Below are 25513 nucleotides of genomic sequence, written 5' to 3' on the forward strand. Positions count from 1 at the left end.
GAGGGACTGGGGAGCCCGGTCGGAGCAACGGGAGGCGCTGAGGACGGGTGGGCTTTTAATTGACTTCTACAAGATAGGTGAGGTCTAAGCAGGAATCGGGCGGTGTTCGTGCCCAGCCCGGGCTGGGAGCTGCGGGGAGCGACGCTCCCCGGGGACAGCAGAGCTGCACGGGCTGGGTGTGAAGTTACCCGCGGTGTGAAGCCGCAGGACCTTCTCCGATGATGGTTTTGTAGCCACTGCTCTGGACACTAGGCTGCAGTGAGGAGATGCTCATCTTTTGTAAAGACCAGATGTTCTGCAAAGAACCATTTCTTGTCAAATTAGCTTTGCTCACAGAAGATTCTTTGCGTAAAGAAAGCAATCTGTGAGGGTTTTATGCGGTTCCACGGCATGTGTTTTTCATATCAGGATGTTTTTTCATGTCATAGACACAATTATACTCAATTAATGAGCTCTGAAGAGCCTGACATAATGGTTACCCTACTACATGGGACCCTGGGGAATCTTTGCAGAGAAGGAAGTCTGCAGGCTTACAGAACTTTGCAGATGTGTAAGTGGGCAGGTAGAGTGGTTCTGGGCTTTTGATAGCTTCTGAAATGAGTTATGAAGGAAGGCCAGCTGGCTGGCAGCCAGAGGCGATGCTAGACCATCATCAAATAGTACAAGGCTTCTTATGAGCGAGCAGCTGCATTGCTCCAATGCCACAGGCTTGTTTGTGTACGTATTGTGCCCCATCTGCCTGCCACAGACCTCTTGAATGTGTTTGCCCGTTTCTGTTTTCTACCTGAAAGAGGTTCTCTTGGGTGTTCCCCTCCCCTTACTCCTGTGTTCCTCAGTCTCTGCCTGAAGGTGTGTTATTTGTAACCTGGGACCTGTTGAAATACTGTTTATCTTGGCATTAAAGTGAAAGCTGGATAATGGGCTCACTCGCTCAAGGTGTTGATTCCCTTTGGCACCTGGAGTAAGCAAGTCCCATCTCAGCATCTGATTGTGTGAGACAGGCATATGAAATGTTCGGGGAGGTGGAAAGAACTTTAATGAAATATTTGCACAGTTCCTTTTGGCAGCAGGTGAGGATAGGTTATTGGCAGGTTTATGCTAACACTGAAGTGCTTCCGAGATTTCTAATATATCAAACCATATGTTATTTAGTGTTGATGTAATCATGACCTCGGTTCCTTGTTGCAGCTAGTGTTTGTAAGAAGTTGAGAACACAATAAATGTCTTGTGAACAGGAGAGCTCTACAAGGTCTACAGATTCAAATTATCCCTCAGTGGCAAGAAAAACATTTCTCTTATTCTGGGAGTGTTCACAAATTCTGAAAATATGCTTAGTTTGGATTGGGTTTGGGGTTTTTTTTTTCCGATTGGTTGGTTGTTTCTTTGGCTTTGAACCTTTGTAGTGGCTTAAAAATCTGTCCATACAAGCTGATGTGAGCTTGTTGCATGCCCTACTTATTGTTGGTGTTTTTATCAAGAAGATACAACAAATGTGACAAGAATGGCCATCTTTATTTGTGTTACTGCAGGAATAGTAGTGAAGGTAGCAAGTGAAAAAGCTGTTGCCAGACAAAACAATACTCCTAAGTGTTTTCTAGAAACTCCATAATAATAGTGGAAGAGTGGAATCTGCAATACATGCATGTTTGCAGGGACGTGAACCAGGCAGAATCCAAAGAACTTCTCTGGTCCAACCCTGTTGTCTCGGGATAGGGTGGTGGATAGTGCAGCAGAGATAGTAAGCTTAGGAGACATGTTTCCTTCAACATTTTTCCACAGGCATGGAAATGCTGGCAGTGGTCTCAGAAGTGGGATGTAACCAGTCTGGTACAGCATTTCTGGTGATTTGCTCTGCTTTGTAGCTCCTGGTCTGTACTTTGCAGATAGAAACTGGATACTTGCAAGAATCTTTGCAAGTCTGGGGTTTGTTGTATTAATTTGCTTGGTAATACAGTTCTGGCCAATACTACTGCTTTGTGCCATTACAATTACCATTTGTCTGTCACTCTCCCTCCTATTCTGTACTTTAAAGGTTGTGGTTTAAACCCAGTTAACAAATAAATCTCTCACAGCCACTTGCTCACTTCCCTCCCACATCATGATGGGGGAGAGAATCAGACAAGTAAAAGTGAGAAAACTTGTGGGTTGAGATGAAGACAGTTTAATAAGTAAAGCTAAAACCATGCACACAAGCCAAGCAAAACAAGGAATTCATCCACCATTTCTCTTGGGCAGGCAGGTGTTCAGCCATGCCCAGGAAAACAGGGAGGGCTCTATCACCCCTGATCGTTACTTGGGGAGACAAATGCCATCACTCCCAACATGCCCCTTTGTCCTTCCTCTCCCCCAGCTTTATATGCTGAGCTTATGGTATGCAATATCCCTGTGGTCAGTTGGGGTCAGCTGTCCTGTCTGTGTGCCCTCCCAACCTCTTGTGCACCCCCAGGCTCCTGACTGGTGGAATGGGGTGAGAAGCAGAAAAGGCCTTGATTCTGCAAGCGCTGCTCACCAATAACCAAAACATCCCTGTGTTATAAACACTGTTTTCAGCACAAATCCAAAACACAGCCCCTAGTAGCTACTGTGAAGAAAATGAACTTTATCCCTTGTCAAAATCAGCACAAAAGTACAGAATAACCTTATCATCTCAGGACGTACTGTCTTCCTCACAGTTTAAAAGCTTTCAGTTCCAACGGTCTCAGGGAGAGATGCAACTGTCAGTCTTTTCCACATCCAAAAAGCTGAAGTAAAAGTTTGTTTTTCAGGTGGGACCTAAAAGTCATTGTGACTTGCTACCAAAGCTATATAAAAAAATGTATCTAAACATTATGCCCTGCTGAAAGCAAACAAAGAAGGTCCCTTGCTTGATTTATAGAGTATACACTAGATGATATATTTTTTCATCCTGTTCCAATGGGAACAAGGTGTCCCAGGAAATCATTGTTCCCTCTGAGTGCTGGCCAGTGCGTGACAGGTCCTGAAATGAGGTTTGTGAAGCTAAGCTTTGCTCACAATTCTTAACTTTGTGTTGTTGACTAGCATGCATGTTTTTTGAATGTCTGTCGGCACAAATAAAGTGTCATCTTAGCTTTTGATGTCTTTATACTGAACTCCAGGACAACTGCTGCTGATCTGCCTGGAAACCATCTGACAGGCCTGCTGGTCTGCTCATCTTCAAAATTAAAAGATTGGCTTCTCTTCAGCATGTGGCAGCTCTACCTTTCTTAGAAAGCAGTCTGAAACCTTGCTGAACCCCTGTGCCTCCAGACCTGCCACTGACACTTGCACTGTTTATTGATCAGCTGTCTGTCAGGGATGATAGTGCATTAATATCTGGTGTCTACTGACTGTGCATCCTGACAATAACCAGTGCTTTATTACAGAGCAGGGACAGAGAACCTGACATGGCTTTTTGCCAAACTAATTTCTTTGAAGTCCAAATGTGTCTTGTTGGGGAACATTGTCTTTTTGACAGCCTTGTCCCACCAAGGTCTGCATTGGCTTCCCATTGCAAGACGAAGGGCAGCACCCAACTAGTACAGGCTGGACAAAGCCTACCAGCATCTCTGGTTGCTGCAAGTTTCTCTCTGCTGATAACAAGTCAGAGAGTGATTATGTTGCAGAGGTGAGAAGCATTTGGCCTGCAGGTTGCATGTTGGCTGGGTCTGTCATATGTGCCCTCCAATGCTTCACATTGGATGCAGTGATGTGAAATTAATAAGGTGGGCAGTCATTTTCCTCCTCTTTACAGCCTGTTTGGATAAGCATTGTGAAGTCAGGCAGGCTGGCTTGACTCTGTGTGAACTCTTCAAATGTGTTTTGAGAACTGCTGGGTAACTGATGCAGACCCAAAGGAAAGGTTCAGCACAAGACTTAATGAGACAGAGTTGCTATGGGCAGATGGACAGGATGGCATACAGAACCTGGTAACCTGGTTTAACCTGGTTAAACATCATCCAGTTGTCAGGTGGGATGAGGCCCAGTGTTTCACATTTTTGAGAGACACATTACACTGTGTATTTTGATATTGTGGTACAGTTCTGTACATGTACATCATGGAAGAGAAGACAGGCTGGTAAGTGGTGCTTGGTCACATTCATTTCATGTCTTTTCATTAAAATGGGACTATTTGTTCTGATCCACATTTCTGTTTTTGTATATTGGTCACATCTGGCTTCTGTCCTAAAAATGTCTGACTTTTCAAATTAATATAAACTAATTTACAGGGTGTTTTGTTTACTCCTAATGCTTAGTGTCACGTCATCCTTATCAACATGATGCAAGCTCAACTGCAGAAACTCTGTTCTGCTCAGATTCTGTTCATCTCCAACTCGACCTGTCGGGATCCTTCTGCACTCATAGAAAGGGCTCTCTTCCTTAGCTGCTGGATAGTGAGTTATTTTCAGATAAAGTCAATTCAGGGTTTGCAGGGATGTGTTGAGGCCTGAAATTCATTATTTCTGGGATGCTTACACTTGGTAGGTAGCTATCTTGGCTGATGGAGTTGGTATTTGATGTCTTAACTTCCAGCTAGTCAATTTTTCCCGGTCTGTTGGTGGTGGTGCATTTGTTGTGATGATTTGTTTTCTCCCAAGTTTTTTTCTGGGAAGGTTTCCTAACAGAAAATTCTCATTACAGTGGTAGATATTGAAAGGAGGGAGAGATGAAGGGAAACTTGCACTGTGAGGATACTGCAGAGGAAAAAGAAGTAAAATTCCCTTTGAAATAAGAATGGCTGACCCTGTAGTTGTATGTAGACCCGTCTTTTCTTCAGCACTGGAGTCTCACCACACATTCTCCTTGTGATTTTTAAATCTGTGTTTTGGATTATTACCTAAACTCTTGCCAAACCTGTAGTATTTTTGTTAAAATGAAATGTACTGAGCACAGTGCAGTAGGGTTGTATCTTGAGTCTGCTGGAACATGGATCCCTCCCAAGCCCGTGTCTCTAGCATACACCAAGCCCTGGCTGGCATGTGATGGCAAACTGACAGGTGACAGTGTTGGATCACACGTTGCTCTCCTAGACCAAAGCAGGGGGTTTTTGTTCTCAGCACTAAAATGAAAGTAGAGTAAAAGTGCTTTTGCTTACATGGCACCAGTACAACTTTTCCTAAGAAAATGCATCTGTCAAAGTGCAGCAGCTTCAGTGGAGCTTTGACACAAACTTCTGAGATTTTGGCTTACTTTCTGAAAACAGCAGGAACGCAGTATTTCAGTTGCCCAGTTTTCAGCCCACATGAAAAGTGGGAGCTCTTTCCAGAGGAGCTGGGCTGGTGGTGCCTATGTCTCGATCTGAAGCATTATGCCTGGCCTGGTTCCTTGCCAGCAGGGGCCTCAGGCTGGTAGCTCTAGTTATGATGATGACAGCCAAGCTAAGGATTTTGTTCAGCCAAATCCTACAGTGATACTGCTGGCTCTTTAGCTGAGATGCCAAATCTGCACCAGTCCTGGAAGTGTAAAATTTTCAGAAACTTTGAAGGTACAGAAGATGCATTTCTATACTTTTTTTAACATTAGAGGAGAATTTTAAAAAATTAGATTATCTAGTGGATACTTAGTTTTTAAAAAACAAACTGTAATTTTAGTCAGCAGAGAGTATGAGTGCTCAGTGTGAGTATAAAATCTTCTCTTTTTTTTTGCAAAATACCGTCTATCTCATCTTAAGAAAGTTGTGTTGCCTGCTAAGATACCTCCCTAAAATGAGGAAAAATTTAAGAACAGGAAACGAAAAGTAACTAAAGCAAAAAGAAAGCCTATACCTGTAGGGCTTATAAATAGTATATTAATATAATATTAGGTTTGTAGTGCAGGTACACAAAAACCTCATCTTTCTAGAAGGAAAAAGCTTATAAAATGAAAATGTCATGCTTATATATAGTCATTGTAATGTAGCTCAGGGGTTACACAGCTACATGTTTTGTAAGTGCTTACAGTATGTGAGATTTGTAATGTTGCAGTACTATGAGTCCTGAAATAGACTTATTTCAGATAGAGCTGCTTTTATTTAAACAGCTTTTTTTGATCTGCTGTCATGTCATCTATAGCAGTAGCCTAAAGATTGCCTCCCTTAATACTTCAGTTAATTGGGATTCTGTCCTGTCACCTCCCTGTCCCATGTCAGGCCTGTGGTGCAGAGGTACAGGAACATTTTTATTACCATCCCAGGCCAGACTGAAACTCTAGCAGTGATTCAGAACAGGCTCCCAAATTGAGGTGGTGAGGGACGTGCTGCCGTAGCTGGAAGATGACCTGTCAGGATATGGGAGCATGTTCTGGCTGGCACTGTCTCTACAGGAACATTGCTGCGTCTTCTCCACTTCTTTGTACAAGCTCTGACTACAGTCGTTCTTTCAGTCATATTTGGAAATCTCCTCCTGAGTGAAGAAAAGTATTTAAAAGGGGGCAGTGAACTCCGTGAACAATTAAATCTGCATAGTCCACTCTTGGGATTCTACCATCATTCCCAAGAGCTTGTTATCTGTAGCGTGATGTTAATACCTACTCAGACAGCAATTTCTGCTACTGATGTAGCCTCTCTCTGCCAGTAGGTAGTGGCAGGTCTGTAAAGACACAAGATGAGCAAAATGCCAGGGTGAGAGAGGAGAACAAGGCATGCCTTCAATTCTGCAAGCCTTTATTCCAGGAAAGCCCTCAGCTTACCAACAGGGCTGTGACCTGTCTGGAGGTACATTTTGCTTTTGGTGAAATTGAAGCCTGAACTTGATAAGGATAGAGGAGGAGACCCCATCACCAGTTTGATCTGTGGGGTAGGAGAGTAAAACCTGGCTAATGGCAGGACTGCTGGTCATTCAGTGATGATGTGCCTGTTTTTTCTAGACATTTTAAGACCTTGGCTTTAGTAGTTGCCTTTCAGCTTCTATGTAGATCAATTATTTGTCACTTTCCACAGACAGTCTGTAGAAATGTGTCTACACTTCCCCTCACACTTGCACATGCCATACATCTTCAGTGAAGTCTTGTGCCATTTTGAGTATAAGGTTCCTCCAAGGTTATTCTGTATCTGTCACTATAAAATTGACATTGTAGTGATGCAGCTACTTGCCATAGTAAATACATCAGTTCAGCTCAAAGCCTTTGTGGTCTCTCTGACCATTATTCTTTGAATTTTAAAGTGTCGTCTTATTGGTGTCCTGTAGAGGGATTCCTTGTGGAACAGGGGCATGTGATACCCCTGGAAAGATTGGACAACCCAGGGTTGCTGAGGAAAAACCCCTGAACTGGCCCCTGGCTGCAAGCAAGCCTGGAAAGCACCTGGCTGCAGGCAGCCCTGAAAGTCCTTGGCAAAGTTATACACTGGTCGTCTCCCCTGCTGATTAGAGGCTGTCTAGAGGGACTGGGTGTGAATCTTTGCTAGAAGTAGATATAAGCTCGTATAGTTAAACAATAAAGGGAGAATGATGCTCAAATCGTATCGGTGTTCGTGTCGTTACTCTGGCCAGCTCTTCAGACTCGGTCCCTAAAACCTGGCGCCCGAACAGGGACTCAAGTGATTTTCGCCTAGATGCGGTTTGTTTTCTCTTAAATGTGTTTCACTTAAATGCGGCAAGACTCCAAATCATCACACCGACGGTGAGGAGCCTGGAGAGCTGGAGTGGGAGTGTCCTGGCAAAAAAGTTGAGTGGAGCCGGAGACCGGAGCTCGCGCGGCCAAGCGGGCCCCCGCAGGTAAGAAGCTATGGAATACGAGGCTGGCACTCATCTCCTAGCCAGTATCCTCTCTAAGAGAGGCGAGACTGTAAAAGATCGAGATCTCTACGCCCTAATTACGTGGACCTGGGAACAAGGGTTTTTGAAATGCACTTCACTTTTGTTTTAGACTGAAGAGTAGTGGGAAAATGGAAACAGACTGTGGCTGTTCACAACTGAGGGTGGAAAGGAACGTAAAGAAGCAAAAGCTCTGGGATTATCATGGAAAGCTGTGACTAATACCCTTGCAGAAATGAAAGCAGAGAGGAAGGTGGCCGTGGCAGCCATGGAGGCGCTTGGGGGTGGCAGCCCCAGAGAAGAAAGAGGGAGGGGTCTCATGGAGCGGTGGCCGGAAGCCAGGGCGGAGTCCAGGCTTGCATGATTCTTCGGGCTGACCGCGGGTCGACCAATGAAGGAAACATCAGTACCCATACGTTCGCTGTGGGAGCCGCTGGACACAACAGGGAAGGAAGTTACCCCTCAGACGCCTGAGGGAGAAATGGCTGCAAAGGCGGAGGTTCAGGCTCCCGACTCTGGGGGCAGGGCGCAGACGAGCAGAGGAGAAGCAGCGGTCCTAGCTCCCCACTGAAAACGGCAGTGCGCCACCCCCCTCTGCCGGACAGCGGATCATCGTCCGACTGCGAAGCAGCCTCTGCGACTTTGTCGCCCACAGAGCCTGAGCCAGCCAGGGCTGCCAGGGGTCAGCCCCAAGAAGAGGAGAAGCGCCAAGAGATGATGCATGAAGTAATGAAGAAGCTTGCTGAATTGTCTATGCCTCAGGATGCACTGGAGTCTAAGGCTCGTGACACCACACCATCAGTACTGTGGCATCCCGTGGACCCACCGGTCAAGACAGCCACCAGAACTCCTGCATTCCCATTGGGAGAACCGGGCACAGGGCCTACGGCCCCTCCCTTCCCGCAAGAGGAGGTGCAGCCATTGCCTCCATCAGCCCCGACAGTGAGGACCGATCCATCGTGAAGGAGATGGAATGGAGTTGTCCATAACGTAATCATTGAAGGGGATTGGCAAGCCGTAGATGCCCTAGCCTGCCCTGTACTGATGCAGGGGGACACCTCAAGGTGGGAGCCCCATGACTGGAAAATCTTGCAGCAAGCGAAGCAAACGGTCACCACACATGGCCTCCGGTCTGAAGCTACACGGAGCATCCTGCAGTTTATCTTTACAGCAGATGTCCTGTGTCTGAATGATTGCATCAGCATTGCACAGTTGTTGTTAACCCCTTCACAGTTCCTGCTCTGGGAGCGAACGTGGAAGCGGCTAGCACAAGAAGAAGCTAGCAAACACCAAGGTGATACACAAGACCCACTGCATGCGATCCAAGCCGACATGCTAACTGGGAGCGGGGTTTATGGAGTGACGGTGACGCAGCTGACCATGCCCACAATCATTCATCACTTGTCACACTCTTGCCCATAAAGCCTTGTTGTCAGTACCTGAAAAGAAGAAGTCTTCTCCGTATGCAGCAGTCCGACAGGGGCTGTCAGAGCCATATGGTCAGTTCATTGACCGTCTGTCAGCAGCCTTGAAGGACGCAACTGAGCTCTCTGAAGAGCTCCAAGAGCAAATGTTCCGGACCCTTGCCTTTGAAAATGCTAATAGGCAAACTAAGACGATTCCTGCCATGCTGCCCCCGGGAGCAGGAGTAGACGAGATGCTTGTGCGTGCTAGCAGTGCAGAGCAGTCGTCTCAAACAGCTGCATTTACCACAACGCTGCAGAATGTCCTGCAAAAGCAGGGACAAGTCATCGCTGCAGCACTGATGGGAGGGGCGCAAATTAAAAAGGGGGCGAGGGCCACTGGCCCACCTCCTGGTCCCCGGACGGGCGGAGTAGCCTGTTCCCAGTGCGGTGAAGAGAAGCCTGTGTAACCTTCGGGAGACAGACAGCCCTATTGGAGATTGGCTTAAGGGTCCGGGTATCACTGGATGGCTCCATACCTTGGTAGTAGAAGGCTGCCGATTGCTATTTGTAGTTATATTAGGCTTAATAGTATTTGGGTGCATTTTTTCTTGCATTAAGGCGGGGCTGCAAAAGATTATCGACCAGGCCTGGGTTGCCCAAAAAGAAAACGGGGGATGTGTAGAGGGATTCCTTGTGGAACAGGGGCATATGATACCCCTGGAAAGATTGGACAGCCCAGGGTTGCTGAGGAAAAACCCCTGAACTGGCCCCTGGCTGCAAGCAAGCCTGGAAAGCACCTGGCTGCAGGCAGCCCTGAAAGTCCTTGGCAAAAGTTATAACACTGGTCGTTCTCCCCTGCTGATTAGAGGCTGTCTAGAGGGACTGGGCGTGAATCTTTGCTAGAAGTAGATATAAGCTTGTATAGTTAAACAATAAAGGGAGAACGATGCTCAAATCGTATCGGTGTTCGTGTCGTTACTCTGGCCAGCTCTTCAGACTCGGTCCCTAAAGTGTCCATTTTGTAGTAAGCAATAGGAAGCAAGCATTTACTTCATTGGTTTGTCTCTGAGGATTGCTGAGTTGGAGTGAATGAAATTGTAGGTGGAAATTTGCTTAATTTGAAGAGTACTTGCTAGCAAATCAGCTCAACATTTGGACACATCCATCACCAATTCACAGGACAGCAAGGTTTATCACTTCAGGAAAGTTCTTTACGAAGAAGTGCTCTCATAAATACGTGCAGAGTATACTGGCTGCATCCAAACTACTTTTATTAGGTGAGCTACAGTCATCTTAGTTGTGGACTGAGAAAAGTTTATTTTTAGTAAAGTTGGAGGCAGTACACATTGGCTTTTGTTGAGAAGAGCACTGGCTCTCTAAAGATGGGTAAGACCTTATTTCCTATATAGAAGGGAAAAGGGAGAGTACTGTCTGTTTCATCTTAAAAGGTATTCCAGCTCTACTGGCAACCTGTCTAGTGGAGATGCAGCCTCTGTTGTGAACAAGTTCTGTTGCTAGAACATACTGAATTTCTTCATGAGCCTGCTAATTTCTACTGCACAGAACAAAGTCGTTGGCTATCAAATAACTGGTCACCAAGGGACTCCTGTAACCCAGCACCGTCTGCCTACCAGAGCACATTGTTTAGACTCTGTGTGTGGTGCTGAAGCAGGTAGCACAAACCTACCTCAGCTCTTTCCTCAGCATGCTGCCAGAATAGTCTGTGTTAGAGCTTTTCTGAGAAGCTGCTGTTTCTTTCAGCATCCAGTACCATCAGACATAGATTGCACCTCTTTGGACATGGTATGGTGTCTTGCCTCATGCTTGACTGATACTCCTTTTTCTTAGTTTCTTTTCAGTTTCCTTCCTGAGCCAACTCCTATTCATATGAGCAGCTATCTTTTGGGCTCTCAGCATTCAGTCTAATAAATCCTGTAGACAGTCTCTTTTCCTAAGCCAAGTAGAGCAGCAATATTCTAATGATCATTTCTCTCTTGCGTGTTTTACTGATTGCACGGGAATGTAGGTTAGTGATTTAGTACACCCATATCCAAGCAAAATGTTTACTTAGGTTATTTCTTGTTTCATGTTTCTGTTTTTATTTGTGGCCCCAGGTGAAAACCAATTTTGGTTCTTGCATCAATGTCAGAGTTGCTTATGCTGATCTAATTATTGTTTCCTTCCCTATCCCCCAGTGAATTTGGGGCATGGTGGTTTCTGGTTTTTCAGCAAGTTTGCCACAGGCATTAGAAGAGCTTTTGAGCTGGGATGAGGTAGCCTGCTTTGGTGGTGACCTCTCTTTCTTTCAAAGGTGTTGCTTTCTTTCAAGCAGATCTCCTACAGTTGGCCAGTAGAAGGTCTTTTTACCTGGTGGACCAGGCATCTTTAGCTGCCTTAAATACAGTTACATTTGTGTCTTCATCAGTTCATCATTTCCCTTTTTTCCGTAGTTAACTAAGGTAATTTGATATTTTTTGAGTTTCTGTGCTCACCTCTGTGGTGGTGTTCTCAGATTTAAGAAATTGTTGCTTTTTCCCTTAAAGTGAGAAAGTACTGCAGTCCCTCCAGAAGAGCACATTGGCAGTGTATTGCAGTACTGAAAAGGACCTGTTGGTTAGACTCATATTTGTAAATTCAGAATAGATGCATTTACACTTTCCTAAGCTCTATTGTTAGTATTGGTTAAGTCATGTCCCCAGAAAATAAACTATTCCCATTTCACTCTTTGGCTTATGTACCAGCCTTACAGCAGACTAATGATAGGACAGGGGAAGCAGATGGGACTTCCCATGTTTTGAGCCAGATAGTTCTAGGAAAGCAATTTCTTGGAGGTTGTTGAAGCATGAAGGTTACTGTCTGTTAGAGAAGAGAAGGTAAGGGGATTCAAACCAAATAATGAAGTTCAACAAAGGGAAGTGTAGAGCCCTGGACATAGTGAGGAATATGTACCAGTACAGATTAAGGGTTGACCTACAGGAAAGCACCTGGGGATGCTTGGTTAGAAGTCTCTGATTAAAAAGGCTTTTTACCTGTACTGTTTAACACAGTAGAAGAAAGTACTTACTATTTTAATACTCATGGGGCTTATCCTCATTGATAGTGTCTTGATCACAGGGCTTAATTTCTAATCTCAAACTTGTGTTTTCATCAATTGTTGCAAGTAGCTTGATGTGTAATAAGAGAAAAATTTATAAATTTCTGAAGTTTGCAGAACCCAAACATCAAGGAGCAGTTTGAGCAGACTGACCTGAGAAATGGGAGAGGAAGGGAAAGAGGTGTGCATTGCATGAGGTACACATTGTTAATTGAAACGAAAAACAAATAGGAATGTTCCTAACCAGAGATGGCATTGCAGAGCTTTTGTCTGGCAGGATCTTGTGACTGATGCTTCTAAAAACAATATATTTCTTTGTATGAAAGCATGACTTTTTTCTCAACAACATGCATGTGATGCAAATGAAAAATACACTGTCTATGATGGCCAGAGCAGACTCTCTAGCTGAACACCACGTACGGATTGTGCAGTCACTGCTTTGTCAGTCAATGCATGCAAAGAGGCAGTCACACTGATGGAACAAAACTAGTGAAGGTTCAACTGTCCAGACTTCAGTAGCTTGGAGCAGGGGTCTGAGGTGTGAAGAGAAGTGTGCAATGCTCCCATGTCAGTACAGGGACCAACTCTGCACAGCCTCCCCTCTGCAGCAACACTTCCACTAATGCTTCTGTGGGAAAAGGCAAAATATATTAGCGTAAGTACAACCTGCATCATCACAATGATCTAGTGTCTTTTTAGTTGTGGCATTGAGCCCTAGTGGTAGCAAATGTGGAATTAGTTTGGAAGCACAAGGCAATGCACCATACCTGATCCTTGTTTCTCATAGCATCTGTCTCTGGAATACATGTGGAGCAAGAAAAAGCCAAGTATGATATCCCTTGAAAAAAGCTGGGGGGATATGTGAATAGGATGAGAATGGAGGTGTGTAACAGGGCTTTCACAGGATCCATGTGATATGGAAACAGCAGAAAAAGCTTTTTTTTCAAAGCTTAGAATTCTTAAACTTCAAAGTATCTTGCAGCAAAATTGTGTTGTAGTCCAGGGAAAGCCTTAAATTAAATTAAATTCCTCTCTGCCCCTACCAATCTTTTTTGGGCCTGTGGGTCTGTCTATATCTCTAATCTTAATTTCCCTTTATATAAGGGGAAAAAAAGGGAATTGCAGTTCCGAGAATAGTAACAGGAACAGCATGTTCACCGGCTCTGAGGATGGAGGTCACCTAGCCCACTGGAGCGTGTAAAAGCTGCACTTCATGGTGGGTTCTTGGCAGCTGATAAGACAAGGAGAAACTGCTGGCTTCTGATACCATTTCTGTTAATGTGTGTGTCAAAAGTCAGATCAGCTTCCAATTCTGATCACTGAGATTAGGGGGAAATGGGTATTGTTAAAGGAGTAAGAGGAAGTCCAGCTCTTCTTGAAAATATGTTGTGACACATCTGTACTGAGATTAAAGTGGCAGGAATTGCAACTTCAGGATGCTAATGAAAACCCTGAAGATATAGTCTAGATTTCTGCAAAACATTAGCCATTCTTCTTCTGCTCTGATGGAATAAAATGTCATACTGCCCCTTGTTTTCATCATTTCTAGCAGAACTAAACCCTTCTAAGGTGGATATCACTTAGAAAGCATATCACAAAACATTTCTGTGAAAATAATTTCTTGTACTTCTTGCAAAAATTAGGGCAAAGTGATTGTGAAAATACCTGAGATGATCCATGCTGTGCATGTAAGAATTATTATAAAGAGATTATCTGGTTATTAGAGAATGTTTTATTTGGATTATGTAGCTACAAAGAATTTATAATTCATGCTTTCTGCAGAAAAGTTCCCCTGTGCTGCAGTGGGAAATGTCAGATATGAGCTTTTATTAACTCTAAGGTTCTATATTTGCAACAGAAAATTCTCAAAGATTAATCCCTGAATTTTGGTAGAAAACCTCTTCTTCTTTGCGAGAAAATAGAGTTCAACCCAGCAAGAAAAGTTGGTCCCATGAGGTTAACTGATAGCACTTACAAGATCTAGAGGTGCTTCTGTACTGACTTTCAGAGGAGCAGTGCTTTCTGCTTGGCTTGTGACCATAAGTTGTACTGATTTAACAAATGGGTGAATTAGGTGCACACTTCAACTCTTTTCAGTGACTGGGACCCTGGCTGTTGGGTCTGTATATGAGAGGGAGAAAGTATGTTCATGTATTGTCAAGACACCATCTCTCTCTTCAACTATGATCTGAAAACCAGTATTCCATGGTACTGACTCCAGTGGTCCCAAAGTTTCCACTCACTTATCCAAACGATTAACCCTCGAATCAGTATTTAGTACTACGTGTGTAGCAGTGCTGGTTTTCGGGAAGCTTGGTGGCTCATGTCCTAGGACCTGGCTGGAGAGGCACAAGGTGCTTTTACTGGCATAAGAGGTGTGTGTTTGATGCTGGCTCACTTAATTTCCTTCTTATTAAGTCATGGATATTTGACAGTGGCTGTGATTCTGAATGACCATGGATAATTCTGTAAAAAAGCTGTGACGTTATTCTGTCGTTGCAGATTTACTTGATGGCACAAGATCCTGACAGCTTTTTGCAAATTCTAATTCCTTTGAGGATTACACATTTTATTTCTGGTTTCTGATTTGTATTTTGTGAAAGATTCATCAGATTATAGGAATATGTCATGAAGTTTTTCCAATAGATATGTAGGAGCTCAAAACAGGGTCGTGATGTGTTTTTGTTAACTGTTTTTTTCTAGGCCAGTCAATTTTGTGTTTTGAAAGATTTTCAAATGGCCACTGAAGTTTGGCCTGCTACATTAATTAATAACTGGGAGAAAGCTAGATGCTTTTACCATGGGTATCCTGCCTTGGTATCTCAGTCGGTAGATATTGCGGAAGCACCAACTGGGAGACTTTGCATTAATTCAGAACTCATTAACATCACAGGGAATTGCCAGCAGTCAGTTTCAACAGTGATAACGTGTTCATGCTGACACACAGAGAGCCAGGAGGCATGGATGAAGCAGGTCTGCTAAATACCACTCCAAGCTTGATATTCTGAAGTGTATTAGACCCTTGCTGAGTTTTTATCCCCTTGATATTGCAAACTTGTTCTTTTGGTTTAGTGGGGTTGAAGAACTTTCTCTTTAAATAGTCTGAAGCTGTACTTCAGGCTGTGGTCTTAATTGATAAACATGACAAATCCTTTAATTTTTCAAAGCTGAAGTCAGTTCATCCTTTTTATGAGGCAAAAATAGAAGTGCTCTTCCTGGAGCATTACTAGGGCATGGGATTTAATTCTGCTGATTGCCAGTGATGATAAAAAAAAAAGGTTCAGCTTAACTGGTAAGTCGTATGAAATTTAATGCTGGTCACTTAAAAATGAGTATTTTGGTAATTTCAGTAGTCCTCATTCAACCTTTCCTTTTGGATTAACAAACACAATGTGTCTAAATTGGCTTTTAGATGGATCTGTGCCTATTCTTCAAAAACAGGGCTGCTTCCTTGCTTGTAGTGCTGCCCATCCTGTATTGCAGTGCATAGTGAATGTCCTTATGGATCTGTCACTGTCACCAGAATCCTCCACTACACATGTGGAAATATCATCCTTTACTCAATCCATCCACCATTAGTTGTGTCAGTTGCCATTTTGTGTTGCTGGGTCAGATTTTTCAGAAGCTGTTGTCATCCTTCCCTGAGTTTCCAAGTAAGTTTTGCTGTATTTGTCAGCATGACCTGCAATTAATGGCTTGAGTGTCTGCGCACAGCCAAAGTCTATTGTAAGCAAACACTGCCTGTACTCAAGTCTCACTGTGCATCAGATGGTGCAGGCAGTGCTTGGGTGATGAGCGCACACAGCACTAAACCAGAGCAGCTTGGTTAGTTCTCAGGAAGCTTCCTGTCTGAAGGAGGAGACTGTGCTGTGGTCACTTGAATGGTGGTGGAATGTACAGTCCCCTTCAGAGAGCAAGAGGCACCTAACGGACCTAAGTGTCCTTGATGGGGCAGGAACTATGTATGGTTAGGATTCAGGTTAACCCTCTCCTAAATGGTGTCAACAGTTCAAGTTAGGCACTTCTTAATGGCTGGAAGGACCAGATGGATGTCTTCTGAAGTTATTTTAAAACTACTTGCTTTCATCTTGCAGAAACTTTTTTTAAAAAGAAACAACCCTGGAAGTATAAAAGCTTAAAAAGAGGAGTTTTTGTGCCTCTCATACAAGGACAGGCTAAGAGAATTGGGATTGTTCAGCCTGGAGAAGAAAAGGCTTTGAGGTGACCTAATTGCAGCCTTTCAGTACCTAAAGGGAGCCCACAAGGGTGATGGAGACAAACTTTTTACAAGGGCATGTGGTGACAGGACAAGGACAAATGGCTTCAAACTGAAAGAGGGCAGGTTTAGACTGGATGTTAGGAAGAAATTCTTTACTGTGGGGGTGGTGAGGTACTAGAACAGGTTGTCCAGAGAAATTGTGGATATCCCATCCCTGGAAGTGTTCAAAACCAGGTTGGATGGGGCTCTGAGCAACCTGATCTAGTGGAAAGTGTCCCTGCCCATGGCAGGGGAATTGGAACAGGATAATCTTTAAGGTCCCTTCCAACCCAGGCCATTCTATGAGTCTATGAGGATTCTATGATTTAGCAGTTCTTGAGTATGTCCAATTTCTACCTGTTAATATTTACCCATATCTTGGTAATTCCTCTAAATTAGAATGGAGAAAGGGCTTATAAACCACTGAGGTTTATTTTAAAATTCTTTTACTTCTTGCTGGAGTGAAATGTAAACCTGGCCCTGCTTCAGTTTGGCAGATCACCTGGAAAACCACCAGCTATGTCCAGTGTATATTTCAGCCTAACTAATGTTTCCTAATCGGAGTTCCTGCTCTGAAACTCAACTGGATTTGTATCAGAAAAGAGAAAAAGCTTTATTTAGGGCGGAGAGGTGTGCTGAGCAATGAATGCACATTAAAAAGCTCTAAATTGAGAAGTCTCTTCTGGGATGGAAGGAATAGTGCCTGAAATCTCAGCATCAGTAATGGAGGGGAAGAGAGAGAAAAACATCTTAAGAACTCTTAACGAGCTGTTACCTCCAGGTCAGTGGATGTTTTGGTATTGCTTTACTCTGCCACAGGTGCAGGGCTGTCTTCAGACCTGGCTGAAATACAGCATGATTTTCTGTTTCACAAAGCTAGTGGACTCCTGATAAACCTGCACATCCCCCAGTACACAGAAGATCTGTATCAGTCTCTTTATGTACCTTAAAAAACCCAAACCAAACAACCAAAAACCCAAGTCATTTCAAAGGGCTACATACCTTTGAGTAAGGAGGTGGGAGGCATTTTTACTTGTTGTTGAGATTGGTCTCCGTCCTGTCTTGCATCACTAAGTTGTGCTCTGTGAAGAGATAAAAAACATGAGTAACCAACTCTCCTAGCCTTGATATTGTTTTTTGTTACTCTGAATAACTCCTGCCTTTACCACTATTTTTTATAGAGGTCTCTCCTCTGAGATGTTCATAGAATTCTACCACTAGCTAGGATGACTTGATGTTGAACAGATGTTTTTCTTTCAGCTTTTCTCTCTGGTTTTCTTCCCCTCATGCCTCTGAAGTCAAGAAATAAAAAATAAATTACAAACCTTTACCTTTTTGTTTTGTTCCAAACCTCAGCTGGTAGGTTTATGAGAAGAGCAACATCTTTCCTTGAAATCTGCATTATTATTATCAGGTTGGTGTGGTGGAATGATTGCAATTCTTACAGCTGCCAGTGCAAAGAAAATTATTCTTTTATGTTGCTTTGAGTTATTGGCAATAACTTCTTCTGGTAAGAAGGATGTACCTAGTCCTACTTGAGATGCTGGGCATCACTCCGATTTTTCCTCAGGTGCTGGCTTTGGTACTGCAGCAAGCTTTTGTTGGCTACTAGATGTTTCCCTTCGAGCAGTATTTGTAGTGGGTGAAATATTAGAGCTCTAAGTGTCAGTGAAAGTATCTAAAAGTAATACTGCGTGACATTGCTCTGGTGAAACAGAAAGGGTTTCACAGTGCATTGGCTGGCAATAATAGTGCGCAGACATTTCAGTTTAAGAAAAACCAGTTTGTACATGTACACTGCAATGGCTGGTTTTTAACATCCTCAGCATGTGTTTAAGCTCAGTTTACACAAATATGTAAACTTAGCTGCCTGGCCGCTGATGCAGCGTTGCTGCATGATTCTGTCACTTGTTCCACAGCAAGTTGTATGGTCACAGTCTTGAATGTTATAGCCAGAAATGAGTCTGTGGTCATACGTGCCAGGAAACATCACAGGACGGAGCACCAACCAGCCCCAGTGTCAGCTGAATTATATGGCACATTGAGGGACTCTTGTGCTAAAGCTTTTGAAAACAGACCCATGGGTAAAAGCTGGGTTAAAAGTTGCTGGTGAAGCAACTGGCAAGTATTCCTTCTATTTGCCAGAGGAAGTCCTTATCTCCATCTCATAACCTGGATAAGGATTTCTGTAGATTTAGCAACGTTTGTGGTGCTGAGCTTGGACTTTCCTCACTAGAACTCGTCCACAGGGCAGCCTTTACTGTGCTGAATGTGCCTTGGATTACAGAGGCCAGGGAGAAGCAAGAGCAACAGCCAATATTGTTTAGAGTGCTTTCTTAAAAATATTTTCCCCAGCTTTTACAGAATGTGCCAATGGCTTAATGTGACACATCCTATTTTTAATGCAAACAGCTCCCTTCTGGATACCTAATGTTATCTAGAAAATGGGCAAGAGATACAGCAGCTTTCAGGGCTTGGTATTTAGATTGGAGAAATTAAGCTGCATTACAAGGTTCAGTGAACAGGAACATGGACTGCCTCATGGTGGCTTTGTTGCAAGCTTGCCATCTGGCTAATTATCCAGCGAATGGTGGGAGGCCTGTGTGGTCGTTCCCTGGCTACCTGCAGGCCTCTGACAGGTTTGGGTACGCTGGAGTACTTCAGGTACTTCAGGGCATGCAAGGCAAAGCCTTTCTGCAAGCTGTTGTTCTGCTGTTTTGGCGTAGCAGGTACACACGTAGCAGTTAGGAGTTGGACTTGATGATCCCTGTAGGTCCCTTCCAATTTAGAGTATTCTGTGATTCCCTGTTTAAGCTAAAAATTGTGCCAAAGCTCCATCCACTATGGTCTGCTGAAGGGATAAGTTGTAAAAACAATGCAAAAATCTTTCTTCTCCAAATTGTTTGAGTCTGTTCTGTCTGTGAACCTGTCTCTACTGAAGAGCTATTGAAAAAGGGATGAACCTGGACAACCGGTGCTGAAGGGCTTTAGTTCTGACCCAAAATGTGTAGAACGTGGGTAAGAGTCACAGAAACATCCTAATGAGCCAAAATCAGTAAAATTTTCTGGTCAACACAAGAGACTTTTTGTGCAGTCTTCCAGGAAAGAGGCTCATGGTCCTCTAGATTGTTGTTTGTAAGGTTTAAACTTTCTGTATGTGGTGTTGATTAAGAACAGGATCATTTTTTGGTGCTGTACCACTGTATCTTTAAATATTCTCAGGTCTGGATGTTAGAAAAATAGCTCTTGAACCTGATAGTTGTACATAAATGTCAGCTCTGCGTCAGGAATAAACATCTGGTTGGATGTGCACTCAGTTAATATTGATTAAAATTGCAGTCTCATTTAAGCAGGGTCTGGCAATACTGCCCTTTTGTTGCTATGGGCAACCAACATGTTGTAAACTCAGTAAATATTAGATTTATATTTAATGTTTCCATTGTCTTTCTGATACAAACAAGGTTTCTTCCCATAGATGAAGAGAGTTCTGACAGCCCTTTGAGGACACTGAAGCAATGCTAACAAGATTGGGGATTTAGATGTCTGTTCTCAATTGATTATTTTTTAAATGTTTTTCCATTGTGGAAGAGGTTTTTTGTTTAAGTCTGTCTTTCCTTTGCGTCCTGGGGTGGTCAGGGACAAACACATTGGAGCCACAAAATGCCCACCTTCTGTATTTAAGGGTGAAACATAGATCTGGGGTTCACAGTTCAGCAGTGTCTCTGAGGTTCTGGCAGGTCTCCCTGTGGAGGTATTGGCTGTCTCCTAAGAAACCGATGCAGATGAGGGCGAAACAAGACTAATAAACTGTTCATGTGAACCTTCGACTGGAGCTTGGCAGCTCATGACTCTCCTAGAAGCAGTGGGAATCTCCAACAAAAACAACTCAAAGAAAAATTAATTCTATCCTGACAATGAAACAGAGTAGGGAGCCTTACACCTCCCAAGAGCTAGACGCTTCTGTTCCAGAGATGATCTCTAATGTAATCTTGCAGCATTAATTTTTGTCTTTCTAACCTCTGGTTGTTTTTGCAGAAGTCATGGTGGTCAGCAGCTAACGCGGACTAGAAAGAGCCTTTTGCAAGTGTGAGGTTCACATCCTGTGTTCTCCCTGAATACCAGTCCTCTTATTCCTGCAGACAGGATGTTCGTATAAGGTGACTTGATACAGGACCTACAGTTCTGAAATTCTTTAACTTTTGTATAGGCAAGAAGTATATGAATATGCCTTAACCAGAAACAAAAATTATTTCTCTAACAATTTTTCTCTTAAAACTGAATGATTTGGCCATGTCCTTTAGCTAACTGGCATGGAACTATTTCTTTCATTATGAGCTATGTATCATTTTATTTCAATGGGTTTCTTAAGTCTCTTTCATGGAAGGAACCTCCTGTCCAATATGGAATATTATGCGATGTGTTGATTTCTGGTGGTGGCTATTACAGCCACAGGAGAAAATGAATGAGGATGTGGTGCTGTTCTCCACTTCCAGGAATATGTCAGGGTGCATCCATCCGGTGACCTCAACAAGACTCCAGCATAATGTAGAGATGCCTGAATTAATGTTAAGCTGAGCATCTCTGTCCAGGTAGGCCAGCATGAAGCCTTCCAGGACTGCAGTGCCCACCCCAAAAGTTGGGTAATTTAGCCTTCAGTGAGCTTTGTGTTTTTTTGATGAAAATATACCTCAGGTAACTTGTTTAAATCTAAGTGGAGTTGTCTTTCAGTTGCACTGCACTAACTCAGATAGTACTGAGCCCCTCAGAGCTCTGAAAATCTATCAACCACTGGAAAGAGATTTGCCTCTGAGCTATGCAAGAGTGTGTGCTAGTCATGCAGAGGTTGTATTGGCTCTTGGTCTTGTGTCTTCATTTACTATCAAATTCCAGCTGCTTCCGGACAGGCTACTTGTGGAGAGAAAGTCAGGAGGAAGATTACATGATGTTCACTTATCTGACTTCAGTTTTATGTGTCCTAAAGGATGTGTTTTGTAGGTAACTACAGGGGTTGCAGTGTGGAAACTTGGGTACAAGTGGCTTTGCTTAAGAAATAGGGAAGAAAATGTGATTTCCTGTAACAGTTACTTGCTGAAGTAAACTGTAATTAAATTTCCAAGCAAATTCTAAGTGTTACTGAATATTGTATAGAGCTGTGCATCTTTCTTATTTGTTCAAGGCAGTGATTACAGGGAGCAGTCTGTAGAGCTCTTGCAGATTTGCAGGTTCCCGGCTATGCTGCCATGTTTCCTCTTAAAAAACTATCTGGAAGGTGTTTTGAGAGGACGATTTTTTGCATCCTGTAGCTGTAGGGAAAATTAGCAAGTTGTGTGGATTGCCCTCTGGTATTTGTTCTGTTTTTTCTTGAAATAATTTTACTCAGTAAATACTTTTCAGATGGTTTTGGTGTTTTCTGTGGCTCCCATGGTGTGTTGGGCTCTGGAGAAAACTGAAAACAATGGAAGGGCTCAGCAATGCCCCCATGAAGGACATCAGTTAAGAGTTTTAAATTACCTGTATGCCTTGGTTCTGCCTATAAAATCGGTAAGTTAATGGGTGGGCAAACAGAGATTTAAGATTTTGCCCAGTGATTGTGGAGGACTGGGTTCACAGGAGAAACTACATGGGACTTTATTTCTAATAAGTGTTTGGACAGTAACATATAGTAAATGTGTGAGATACAGTACAAGTCTCTGCTAGACCATTGCTGGGTCAGCATGCTGTATGGAAAAAAGTATCTGAAAAGTTCATGCCAACTCACAGTAGTATGGATGTACCGTGGAGCTGGCTTAGAGCTGCAATGCAGGGTTTTGTTTCTCAGGACAAGTAGCCCCAAAGGACTGAAATGACACACTTTGTAATTTCCTGGCCAGTCTGTAAAGGTCTACTCTGTGACGCAGCCTTTTTATTCCTGGACGTGCACGCAACCATGCTCACCAGAGATTTGAGGGTTTCCTGCCTTTCCTGCCCTGGGAGTGGGTTTGGTTGAGACTTTTTCTTGATTAAGACATCAGTATTTTGCATGATGGTTCTGCAGATCAGCTAGTTTACTTTCAAAGGTATCACTAAAGATGCCTGTCTTAAGCTGTCTTCTTGCTGCCAGCCCTTCTGCTGCTGTTCCCCCACATTGCTTCAGGTTGCCATGGAGTCAGATCTTGCTTTAAATACCGGGATAAAGCCAGGTGTGCTTGTGTGCAACTGCAGGTTTCTGTCCTTGATGTGACAGCCACCAGGCTTTGTGTGTGTCTGCAAGAGACTGGAGGTGAACCAGGTAAGGAAAGATTGCAGCTTCTCAGCAGAGGCTTGTAAGGGTGTTTTTGTGTGACAGGGTGTACCTGGTGACAGCAGGTACCAGCACACAGGTCATGGAACTACCTGAGATATGACACAGGCTGTCATATCTGTGACAAGTTGGAGCAGAGCAGAGGGAAAGAGACCCTGGAGAACTTCAAATCAACAACACAGACACAGAGAGAAGAGGAAGCCACAGGTTTGTTGGGTGTTCAGTGGGATGGGAAACAGCAATTAGGCTGTAATTAGGCAGCAGTAGCAGTGATAAAGAAGTGCCAGAGGCCACTGACCTCTAACAAGGGTTCTGATAGAAAGCCACAGCCCATAAAAGTCAAATATTTTCCAAGGTCAGAGTTTCTGAAACCTTGGTAGACACCAAAATCTGGTGGAATGGAGTGAGCATTTTAGGGAATATTAAATACAACACTTTGGGTGGTCCTCTCACCACAAGCTTCTTTTTCTAAACAATTCAAAATGTATATACACCTTCCTTTTCAGAATTTTCTGAGGGAGAGGCCTCTACCTTCTGCTAGACCCCTCTGATTTTCCTGTCCCTGTAAGTTGGGTTGCACAGCCCAGGCTGGCCCCTTCACAGTACTGGTATAGAAATCAGTATGTTAGAATCCAAAAGCAATTGCACCATAAAAAAAAGCATTCAAGTTTGAGCAAATTCCAGCTTTTTTGGCCACCTTGTTTAAATGACACTTTGAGCAATTCTTGTCAATACATCCATGGGGAGGTAAGTCACTCATTTAATCACTTAAAGCATTAAAGACCCTGGTTTTCTGACATTTGCTTGTTCTGCAGTGCATTTTTAAACACCTGGTTGTCAGCAGAGCAGAATTCAAAAGCAGAAAGTGTTGCTTTTTGTACAAACACTCAAGACTGCACATTGTTTTTACCTCTTCTTTGAATAGGCAGTATTACTTCTGCTTCTGGAGCAGAGCAGCATCTGGTTAGGCATGTTTAAGTGTCCTGTGCAAGTCTGAACAATACACACTTCTGCTCCCTGGAAACAAAGAGAGAGGCTTCAGAGGTGTCTGATTAGTTGTTAGCCTGTTCTCTTGACAGTTTCCAACTTCTCTTCTACTTTCAAGCACCCACTTCAGGAGTACTTGTGTGAAAGACAGTTGAGCAGAGAAACACTTTGATATCAAAGTGCAGAGAAGATTTCTGGGAATACTACTGCAGAATTAGGGAATTTAGTGTTTACCACACGTGATTTTAAGAAGAAAGAGATAGAGAGAGATGCTTGAATTTCAAATTTGGATTATGGTACTGTTGCTCTTTGCTGCAGTCTCTACCCAGTGATGTCTGTCAGGTAACAGATAATCACATGGAACATGCCAGGCAATTCACTGGCTAACATAATTGAATTAAATTTTATATGTGTGATCAGCTATTTTAAAGATTCGAGACAAGTAATTTCAACCTGTGTGAAAGAAACTTTCTACTGTATAAAGAAAACATTCAGAGGAACGTGGATATCCATACTTTATGGTCCAACTAGCAAACTGGACAAGTCACTGTCTGAATACCTGATGCCTATGTTTGACGTGCAAAGCCCCAGCTTTTTTGGTAATTGTCTCTTCAGGGGCATGAGAAAGATTTTCAGTTTATTAATAATAATTTCACAATTGGGAAATTACTGAGAGAAAAAGGGAAGAAAGCTTTTTTTTATAATCAACCTGTGAAAGAGGACTGAGGCAGAGATCTGTTTGTTCTGAAATCTTGTTATTTGTGGTCAGAAATGTGATCAATTTTGCAACACATTACTTCAAAATGCATTTATCATCTTACATGCGCAGTGCTTTTAAGGCTTCTCACTGCCTTTTAAAAGCTGTATTTGTGCACTATACCTCCAATTTCTATTCCATAGTTTCAGTAGCAGAGTAGGAATTTGGAGGGAGGGTATCAGATTCATTTTATTGTGACACCAGAGTCTGGATTAACACAACAATGGATGATTATTTTTCTTTGCAGACTGATACCAGTAGCACAAATAGTAACTATAAGTCTAGATTTAGTGGCAAAGTGAAAGTTAACCTTGTCTGAAAAATGAAGAAAGACCTGTCATCGAAGTAAAAACTAATGCATAAATGGAAAGTTAATGACTTAAATTTATGTTTCATGCTTGCTGATTTTATTTTTAAGTCGCTGATGTTAATAGGGGTATAAATCACTTAAACTCATGCTTCTATCTTTACCTTGCAATTCAAGGCAATGAAAACTGGTGTGGCAAAGAATATACTGGAGGGAGCAGAGATGTATTTTCCCTTTCCAGTTCTGTGTAACAGGTCATTCTACCCTGGTGAAGCCTTGTGCCTTCATGCTCTTCTGATCAGTACAGCACAGCTTGGTCTCCAGTCTATTGTTCTGTCAAACTTTATGGAGCCTTCTATTTCAACATGTTCTCTTGGTTGAGTTTCTGTTGTTCTCATTAATAAATGTTTATTTGCACTACTTGCTGTTTCATAAAGCTCTCTGCTACAGACTCAGCTGGTCCAACATGGCTGTGTTTTCTCTCACCATACAATAATGTCTGTTCATGGAATCACTACAAAAAGGGGAATAAAGTTTCCTTCTACAATTAGCTGCCAATGGATCAACAATCAATGTATTGTTGTAGTAGTGTCTACATTGTATAGTAGTGTATTCATTCAATAGCTTTGATCCTAATCTTGAGGCAAAAAGTTATTCAGTTCTGGCTTACTCCAGTGCTGGGAGGATAGGCTGGCTT

General features: G+C 43.0%; 1 protein-coding gene across 3 annotated transcripts in view; it reads left to right on the plus strand.

Annotated features, from left to right (window-relative positions):
• Nucleotides 1-25513, plus strand: part of FAM219A (family with sequence similarity 219 member A) — a 96466-nt gene that overhangs the window by 657 nt on the left and 70296 nt on the right. The gene's annotated exons all lie outside the window — the stretch shown is intronic.

This window comes from Corvus cornix, chromosome Z (assembly GCF_000738735.6).
Source record: "Corvus cornix cornix isolate S_Up_H32 chromosome Z, ASM73873v5, whole genome shotgun sequence".
Taxonomy (NCBI): domain Eukaryota; kingdom Metazoa; phylum Chordata; class Aves; order Passeriformes; family Corvidae; genus Corvus; species Corvus cornix.